Below are 10,594 nucleotides of genomic sequence, written 5' to 3' on the forward strand. Positions count from 1 at the left end.
CCGAGTGTTTGACGCGGTCCCAGGATCCACCCAGGGGAGGGGAGGGGCAGCTGCTGATGCGGATTCAGGCTGGATTCCATTTTCACACTAGTTATTTACGAAGGCTGCGGAAATCTGGGCCGATTGTGCGTGAGTAAGATCGCCGAGCGATACTTGGCCAGATACTTCATTATTTCTCCTTGCTGACAGCACCGGCGTGTGTATGTACTCCCGGGGTGTCAGGGAGCTGCAAAACAGTGGTTAGAATGAAGTGCTTCTTAAGCGACCGCCATGCTTGCCATCAAGGACAGCTCACCCGAAAGCGCGAGGCCAGTTAAATACCATTCGCGCAGTGCAGCGCACACGAGATCAAACGAGAGCAGCAGCGCCGCCGTTGGCACCTGATGCTCGCGCCCAGCAGCCCGGGATCTCTTCTCAATGCGCAAAGTCAGACCTGCTCTTATCCGACTAATTTCCGGAGACGGCGATAACAGCAGAACAGCTAGTGTATACGTGAGTCGGGCCATGCACTATCATTTCGCATTGTAACAACGGAAGCGGCTCGTTTGCCTCAACAAATAGACTGGAGTTGGGACTGGCTCCAACTGCCTCAGTTGCAATGCGTATTTCATCGTATCGATAATGTATTATTAAAGGCCTTATTCCTCGGAGAAAGAGCAGAAAATGGAAATATAAATGCGTTGATATTTCGACAACATGTCTTTATCGAAATGAATAGCAAAAGTGAATGAAAACACGAGGAGAAGCCACATTCTAGATTGGATCGGAATTAGTGCCACGTGCAGGAGAAGCCGTGTTCTGCGGTCAACACCAAACGTCATATTGATAACGACTTTGAAAAGTTGCAATCCTTCAAGCATCTTTCTGTGAGCTTTTTTCAAATGCGAAACATGTGTTGTTCTGTTGTCGAACACTAGTCCAAGAAAACGTGCCTCGGGCTACCTAACAGAGTTATACTCCATGACTAGTATACATGTATATTATATATATATATATATATATATATATATATATATATGTATATATATATGTATATACGTATACTTTGCTGTGGACACTAGTGGTGGGATATGTCCGACTTAATGATAAAGAGTGGTTTTGAGGATATATGGCGAGGTTGGTGAGGGGAGGGGGCTGGGATCTGTCGGCATTAACTAAATTAGTCATTGATTACGCATATTAATTTCGTTTAGTTTCATGACAACGCTAGATCACCATAGCTTTTTCATCAGTGTTTCCATTTCTAATCTGGGAGCCAGGGCATTAGTGCGGTGTGAGCAGTGTATTGCACCTGACGTTTTGAGATAATTTCTCTTGCAAAGAAATGCTGGTATCCTAATCCCAGTGGCACTGTGTTCGATTCCTGGGTTGAGGGCGCTGTTTTTCCCAGCTGGTGACAGTTGCCCAGCTTTGTTCGAGATGAACGATGGCCAGCTCGGTGTAACGTGGTCATGGCCAAACACCGCACGGCATGTGAAAATCTTTGCTGCGAAAAAGACCGCTGACAAAAATGTGTTGCTGAGGGCATAAAGAAAGAAAATGATATGCATAGCCCGTATGTCGCGCAGAAAAAATGGAATACCATAAACATGATATAAGTAAACTGTAAAAAGGAGTGTAGCGTATGACGACAAATGAAGCTGCACGCATCGGAGACAGACACGGTCGCGGAGAGTGGGTGCAGAGCATATGAACATGAAAGCGAAGGACCTGCAGACAAAAGGGGTCGGATGAAGCTGCCAGATTCCGCACGGTGCTGTTGCGGGCTGACTTTCTCCCGGATGACATAGATTTTTGATGGATTCACGCACAGAACGTAAATACTCGCGGGGGTTCGTTAATCACATGGAGTTTTTCACGGTGTTCTTAACAGAGTACGTTAATCACACGGAGCTATCAACGGTGTCAGTTGCAGCGCACATTAATCGCAGTACGTTGATCTCACAGGCGCCCTTAAAACTGACAAAACCGAGAACAAAAGCCGACTGCAGGCTTAGAGCGTGCTTATTAAACACAGGACACGCTGGGATTATTTGCCACCACCACGCGCTGGTTGATACTACTAACGTCCATGTGAATCCTGCGACAACCATACAACTTATCCCAGTGACTTGAAGAAGGGACGTCGACTTTGCCTTGGTCGGTGTTCGTTACGACAGCTTTTGTCAAACCTTTTTTCTCAGTTTGGTCATCCACGCCTTGGGCCGAACACTTTCACATGACCATCGATAGGAAACGTATGGACTGAAACGTGGGACTGATGGACCAAGTTCAAGTGCTGAACGTCAGCGGATGCTAACCAACAATGACAATATTTACCGTGGTTGCATGATCCTGTCTTAACGGCTGAAAGAATCACCTTGACAGTCACGAGCGCCACGCGGTCGAAAGTCAAGTAAACAGCTCCCCAGACGGTGCCATTTCACCCATTGAGTATATTGTGTGCGTAGTTACCGACCAGGGCGGCCCATTCTGCCCTGTACCCATGAGTCGGGGGCCATGTCATTGTGACAGTGGCCCATCAAACCGCTCACAAGCATAACGCCGTTCATTGGATGTAATGTTGCTGACACTACCAATCAACAGTTTTGCGCCCAAATCGATGGCATTGCACTTGGTGGCGCCTGGCTCTTCCTGTCGACAATTGGTGGACTTTTGACGTGCAAAATGGCACTGGCGAGCGACAACATGAAAACAGGGTCGTTGGCAGGCCAAACTCACATCAAATACTTCGTAATGGGTTTCTCGCACTGCCGAGCTTTCGTCATCAACATGCAGTCACAAGTTAATCAACAGTCGATTGAACGCTCAAATCTCATGCGTTTATACACCCCGAATGGCATGGCGTTGTTCGTCAAGATGTGGCATTCGGTCCGAACAACAACAAAATTCAATTTACGTACATTTTTATTTCACATAAACTTTTTTAAGTTTGATGGTGTTCACGGGTAGGTATTATACAATAATGCAGTGCGCAATGGGCTCACCATGATATATGACACCAATAGGCGTTATCATTTAGACTGAGCATATCAGCTGTGAACTATTAGCTATTGCGCTGGAGCAATGCAAATATTCTCAGCCACAGGTACCGGTCTGAGGATCCTGTGCGCCTGTACCGTTGTAACAGGACATCCAACGTGATTCAGAACGTTACAAATTTCAGAGATTTGACGCTCAGAGCTTGCTGTGTTCGGCACTCACGAGCGACATTTTGGTAACCCGACGTCACCCGAATTAACCTGACCGAACGCAACTGGGCCCAACTAGGCCGCTTGAGGACTGCATGTCAGATCTTTGAGTTCTCTCGGTCGGTTGCGGCGACGTGGGCGAGTCCGGGCCAGCGGTGTCACAACCGTAGCAGCCACGGATGAAATCCTCCTCCCGCTCAAAGCACCGGAATAGCGAGGCGAAATGGAGTTAGCCATGCTTCATCGATTCCGTCGCCAGATGATACATCAGTAGCAGTTTTGGCGCAACTTCACGTGCGCAACACTCAGCTCTAGGCAGAGGCGCTCCTTGTGCGCAGTGCAAGGGCTGCTCATCCCCAAACTCTGCGAGCGCAATTGTTCAGCCCTGTATTTATCCGTAACTGTGGTTAGCGCCAAGGCAAGACTGGAAGCGCATTTCAGCGATAGTTTCGTAGCTCTGGTGAAAACCAACGCCATATCCTACCTGAATATCCTTTATTGAATGTGCTAGGTTAATAAAAATCGGTTCCTGGAGATATTTATGTTTAAACCAGCCCGCAAAAAGCAACGTTTTCACGCGGCCGTAACATTGGTGCCACATGACTTAGCCTTATGATGACGTCACGGCATCGCTACCCAAGGGTTTGGCCAGCGCCCTCAGATTTGTCTGTAAAGCATGTCGTTGTTATAGGGCCTTGGCCTTACCTGCCGACAATGTCAGTGTGGGATCAGCTTTGAAATCGGCTTCAGCTTGGCCGGGTCGCTTGCAGCCTTGCTCAGCCACGCCACCACCCGTGTGTCCCTAACGTTCACCTCGCTCTCATCACTTACGTCTGCAGCTACCGTCTGCCACCCTGCTCGGGGCGGGTAATTATTCTCATGAGTGCTGGAGAGCAGCACTTACGTACCACTGACGTGGCGTGTGATGACCCCATGTTGTAGGAGTTTTACGCTGACATGAAAAATTTTGTAAGTATTTTTGGATAGCTGGTGCACTTGTTTCACACGGTCTTGTTGTCTAGCCATTGGTGAGAACAGCCAGCCACGAAAATCACAACCGGCGTGAGGGCTGACGTCTCCACTGCCTAACGGAGGACTGGCGGAGGGAAACTCGAGGTTGGCGAACACGGCAGTTTTATGGGCGAGGTCACACGCCAAGTGCATGTTGTTTGGATGGTGAGTAGATATCGGAAGAGATAGGATGGGTGGGCGCAACTAGGATTGGTTTGTGGGCGGCTCCCAGTATCAATCCAGTGACCAGTCCAAACACACACCGGCCGGGAAAGCGTCAGCGCAATATGAATACGTGTTTTTGCACGATCAACACGTTAATAAAGACCGCAACAGTAGAAGTTACCTAGCAATGCAGTTCAGCCCAGCCACAATGCATTGTCCAACCGCCGGTGCTGCATGTTTATACCTTACACTCACCCCAGCGTGCGTACAACGTCAAGAATGTTTTTCAAGCATCTGAGGCTGTTATTCTCAAGGGCCCAATGGCGCAGACATTTCTGAGCACGGAGGGCTTCAAACTGCATGACCCCCTCCATGGGACGGTGATGGAGTTTGAAACCCCCTGCACCCTTGGCGTCAGGCTGACACAATGTTTGTCAGGCTGACGCATTGTTCGTCAGGCTGACACAATGTTTATCAGGCTGACACAATGTTTATCAGGCTGACGCATTGTTCGTCAGGCTGACACAATGTTTATCAGGCTGACGCACTGTTCGTCAGGCTGACACAATGTTCGTCAGGCTGACGCATCGCTCGTCAGGCTTACGCAATGTCCATCGGGCTGAAGCATCGGGCATCAGAATGGGGCAGAGCAGGGTAGAGCAAGGCAGGGCAGGACAGAACAGGGCGGAACAGGACAGAACAGGGCGCGATAGAACGAACAGGCTACGAAAGAATTTGACTGGCTCTTTTCTCTGTCCTGTTTTCTTGCACTTTATCTGGCCTATGTTTTATTTCACCACCAGTTCTGTCTTCTGTCCCGTCTTACGTGCTGTCTCCCGTCCTGTCTTTCTGGGCTGTCATATGTCGTGAGTTTTCTATTAGCGTTGGCATGTGTACCAGTATTTCACGACTAATCCTTGCTCCTGCATCACACCCTGAGTGAATACAATTATATCCCCTGCAGTCTCAGCCCCTTCGAAACGCCGAGGCTTGTCAGTCCAGGTTCTCCTGCCATCTATCGTACAAAATTGTCCCTGTCAGTGACAGACGTGAATATAGAGTCCGCTACTGATCAAGCTAAAGACGAGCCGCGTCGACCCAACTGGCCATATCTGACGCGGCTTGCATCGCAGGCATTTCGCAGCGCTGTCGGCCAGATTTCAAGGGCTCTCACATGCTTCAGTGTTTCAATAAGGCTAATTCATCTTGAGTGTGAGTTACAATTTATTAACCTGAGGGAAGTCAGAGCAAACAAGGGCGTGATAGGGGGGCAAACGTGCAGTGAAGAGGGACGCTCCCCCTTCTCCATTGGCGGACTAGGGTGTGGCGGCAAAGACGGATTCGGAGCGCCGTCTTGGAAAGCCATTCTCGTCTCGTGGTGGTGGGGGTGGGGGCAAATCGCAAAGCGTGGTTTGGTTTCCCAAAACACGCATTTCGCTATATTTTATCTCAAGGATTGTACTAAAACACGCTTGTAGTACACGTTGATTGGCTTAGATTTTCTTCAAAAGTTCAAAAGTACTTCGTTTTTTTCCAAAACTGGGTCTTCCTGAAAGAAGCATAGCTTGGTTTCCCGCTTGTATCCGGCCTTGAGCGACGCTCCCTCCTCCACGTCTAACGCGGCTAATCTGAATGTGCCATATGCCAAAGCAAGCCATTTTCATCACAGGATGCCACGCCAGCCTACGGGCTTCAGCCCAAGATGTCAGGTCAGCGTCAGGGCCCACTCTCCTTGCCTTAGAAAAAGTTCCTCGTTTTTTCTTTGCCCACAAATTCAGCTACTTTGATGCGTGACACAATGTTGCAAAAGTATAATCCAGGATGCATGTGGTTGACCATTTGTTTTTTAGCATGGGATTAAAAGACATGTATTTTGGCGAGTTTTCCATCGTTACATAGGAATGATCATAAATAAGCTTTGGTTGCATAAAGAAACACATCTGTTTTTTCAAAGCACCTCAAAACCGCCGCGGAATAGATAAGGTAATTTATGAATTAAAAACATCAGATTCCTTGAAAAAACCGAGTGTTACCAAGGGAGAAACGACAAGAAGCGCTGCTGCGTGCTACGGTGGGAAAATGGAATGCTAAAAGGAGTTTACATCCAATCAGAGAAATGCTCATATGAAGGTTAGAAGATGGCAAAAGAAAAACGAATATTGTGTCAGTGGACATAAGCCGACGCGACAAAAATATGCAGAAGAAGTGGGACTATTTTTAAACAGAAAGTTAAGGAGCAGCATCAGTAAAACATTTGCACGGTCGCTCAGTACAATTATTCACACTTACAGGAAATGTGATGTTGACTAAAATGTCTAGAACCCTGAAAAAATTACTGTTGTTGTTAACAAGGTGGGAGTCGACTTGATCAACCACGTTGCCGGGTGTTAACGACAGACGTACCAACCAGATATCGCGCGGGAATGGTCTCTCCTACCACATTTCTGGCTACGCTTACAACACCAATACTAGGTTCGCACAACTACTCTACACACTCACAAACTTGCTCCGTACCACCCCATTACTATCACCTACCAGGGGTAGGTGAAATATCTATATATCTATATCTATCTATCTATCTATCTATCTATATATATATATATATATATATATATTCTGTACCATCCACGTACCTCTCTCTCAACAGGGGCGTACCCAAGGCTTCTAGAGTAAAGGCAAACGTGACGTCACCATGCGACTAAAGTTTCGTAGCCCGCGGTATGGTTTTTGGTCGATACTACGAAAAGGCTGGTAGATGCTGGTCACATGACTGAAAACGGAATTCCTGTATTGAACTGGGTAGCAATCCTGTTCTACACTTTTATTTTAATACTATGTGAAAAGATATTGTAATTTTGCGATTCAAACCTTCTAAAGACAAATCTATGCCAGGATCTGATTCGAAGAAGAGACCCTACTTAACCACGTTTTCTAATTCCAGCCCCCGCGCCATTTTCGTCTCGGCCAACGCGCCTGGATGTTCATCTGAAATAAGTTTTATGTAAAAGGAATACTTGCATGGAAATAAAAAGATATAATATGCAATGTTCACGTAAAATATATAATGGGCAACGATCGTTCTTCTTGATCTTCTTGATTGATCTTCGCACTGCAGTGCCTATATGGAATGAAATATGAAAGGTGGCAAGAATTTTGCTGTTGCTGAGCTATGATCTTCTTAGGTGTTGGTTAACTTGCAGGTCTATAATGTTCGATGGGTTAGATAGAAATGGTGCGCAGATAATAATGCTGAGACCTCCCTTATATCTCCCAAAGACTAATTCCCAGCTGAGATATGGGCCAGGATTCTTTGACTAGCAGAAATTGCCAAACTTTCCAGAAATCGGCCCATTTCGAAGGACAATCCGTTATCTTGAACTGAAATCGTGCGCGCTGTATTTAACCCTCCCGGGAGGCAGGCCGACCTGCATCCGATCTGACAACGCCTCCCCTAACTCTACAGGACGTGCATTTCAACCTATCAACGGGCGTCCCAGGGTGCTGCGAGCATGTCTGGCCGCCAGCTCCATTGGCTCAGCTCCCTTTCCCAACCGATTTCAGAAAACGACACCGAATTGGAATGAAACAAGTCACAAGTCCGCATGTGACGTGGCGTGCAGGCTTGTGATTTGTGCAGCTCTTCTCGTGCAGCTCGTGCAGCTCTTCGGCATGTACTGCCGAAGAGCTCCTGATAAACACAAGCATGTACTGCCGAACAGCTCCGGATAAACACAGGCATGTGCTGCCTAACAGCTCCGGATTAACACAAGCATGCACTACCGAACAGCTCCGGATTAACACAAGCATGCACTACCGAACAGCTCCGGATAAACACAGGCATGTACTGCCGAACAGCTCCGGATTAACACAGGCATGTACTGCCGAACAGCTCCGGATTAACACAGGCATGTACTGTTGAAGACCTCCGTATTAACACAACGTTCAATTGGTCATAATTGACTTATGGCAATCATGTTATCCTTGTTATCCGTGCTGAAATAGAATGTTAAAACTCAACACGTTCGTCCTCAAGTTACATGAGTACAGTTTTGCAAGCTTTCTCCCAAAAAGTGCGATAAACCTCTCTGACGCTTGAAGCTTTTAGTTAGAAACCGAATTAGTGCATTTCCTTTACCACCTGGTGATATGTGGTCCCCTGGTATTTTCCAACAACCAGTTATTATCCTCCGAGAGCAGACCCGCTCCAAGCCTGCACTGTTTACCGCCTACCTTTTTGGGGCGAGCTGGCTCCGTGATGCCAGCCTGGTGGTGACCAATGAGCACTGATACCGCGAGAGCAATTTACGTTTGACACGCTGGAGAACACTCATTGGTATTACAGACTGTGTTGTGGATCGCCCACGCGTCCTTGTTACTGCTGGTCCGCGTTTAGCCACCACGACAAAGCCAGTGGACCGCCGATGAGCAAAATATCGGAGACCCGTGGTGCGGGCGACCCTCGTTGGGCCAGTGGCATTATTTTTGTCGGACACGCCTTGGCTTCGTGACTTAATCGCTTTGCGGAGTACTTCCTGTCTTTTCTTGTGTTTCATTCGTCTTAACCCCGGCCCGCGTTCTTTTTTGTCCAGCTCATTAGAAGCGGGCTTTCAGAGACTTAACAAGAACTCGAAAAGTATTTCTTTCACGTTCCAGCACTCCCGGGAAATGCGCGGACTGCACTGGTCTGACCATGGCAGATTGTTGAGAAGATCATGTATTTTGCTGTGTTGTCTATCACAACGATCTGTCAATGTGCACGTTAGCCTAATTGTAGGCACGCACGGAGTCAAAACTGACTGTAGCCCGCTGTCGCCGTTCGTTTTTATGACGCAGCCCGAACGTCTTGATCCGGTGAAACTCTAGGATAAGCGCCCACGATAAGCAGTGTTTGTGGAGTAAGCCCTGGCCCCACTATCCGATCAAGAAATCCGGGTCATCGACAGAACGTGGCGACGCAAACTTAATGCAATCTTAGCGTGCTGCAATGCCCGGCACGGCCCGTCCTGCCACCTGACGTTTAACACCTGACCATGTTTCATGGCGTACTTCAAGCTCGACCTAACGCGGTAGCTTAAATTCTCGGACTCATGACGGGCTCATGATAGACTCATGGTCCCTTGTGACCATGAGTACAGCATAAAACGCCGGGTTTGTCCATACAGTAGATGCTGGCTTGGTAACATTGTTGAGACGGTACCCCCCGGTAAACTCAATGCTCATTCTGTTCGGAATAAGAACTGCCGCCTCATAATGCCGAAGCACCACCAGCTCTAGGTCCTTCTTGCTTTTATCAAACAGAAACGTTCCATCGCAGAAGAGAGGGAGGGGTAGAGAGGGAAAGATTTCGACAACATTGCCTGTTCTGCATGCTTTGCAAATACTTGGACAGCTACCGCACCCTGGCTTTCGATCTTCTGAAAATACACGCCCAGCTGAAGGAAAGGCTTGAAGTCGAACAGAATGACACTGAGGTAGCAATAAGCGTCTGGGACGGAATTAGCTTAGTTCCACGTGAACAGTAATCACGGGACACTTTGTCATGAATCTAATCTGCATTTTCAAGTGCGAATAACTATCCCAAAAAGAGCTGCTGAAGCACTAATTAGAGGGAGGCCAATGACGGCTGCGGTAAGGCGCCACACGTGGAGGAGGAGGGATAGAGATTCCAGGTTATTGCAGACGGAAATAACTGGCTGGAACGGTGAGCCTCGCAGAGGTGATCCTGATGTTTTCAGTGCCAGTGTGTGTGTTTGTCCAAAAAGTACCAGCGCGCACCTGAGGAGGCAGATCTGCTTTGTTTTCAAGCATGTGCTCTACATCACAGCAGAAGCCCGTCCGAGTCTTAAGTCTTGCCTGACATTAATGGGTGTGAGAGCGGTCGATCACAAAGTGTGTGCCTGCGCAGAACCACGGCGTTGGTCTGCGAGTGACTGCGCAGATCCACGGCGTTGGTCTGCGAGTGACTGCGTACGGCCACAGCGTTGGTCTGCGAATGACTGCGTACGGCCACAGCGTTGGTCTGTGAGTGACTGCGCACGACCACAGCGTTGGTCTGTGAGTGACTGCGCGGCGCGTTTGGTTCCCCACACTGCAGCGTGGGGAGCGCGGTTCTCTAACAGCGCTGCTGTTTTCTCACGATCAAACCATCCTTGGGCCCAACTGCAGTGAAGATTGCTTGACGGTGTTCTAGTCAAGCTGTCAACCCGAACGGTACGTACAGTCTTGTC

The sequence above is a fragment of the Pollicipes pollicipes genome, unplaced genomic scaffold (assembly GCF_011947565.3).
Source record: "Pollicipes pollicipes isolate AB1234 unplaced genomic scaffold, Ppol_2.1 Scaffold_3216;HRSCAF=3773_pilon_pilon_pilon, whole genome shotgun sequence".
Lineage (NCBI taxonomy): Eukaryota > Metazoa > Arthropoda > Thecostraca > Pollicipedomorpha > Pollicipedidae > Pollicipes > Pollicipes pollicipes.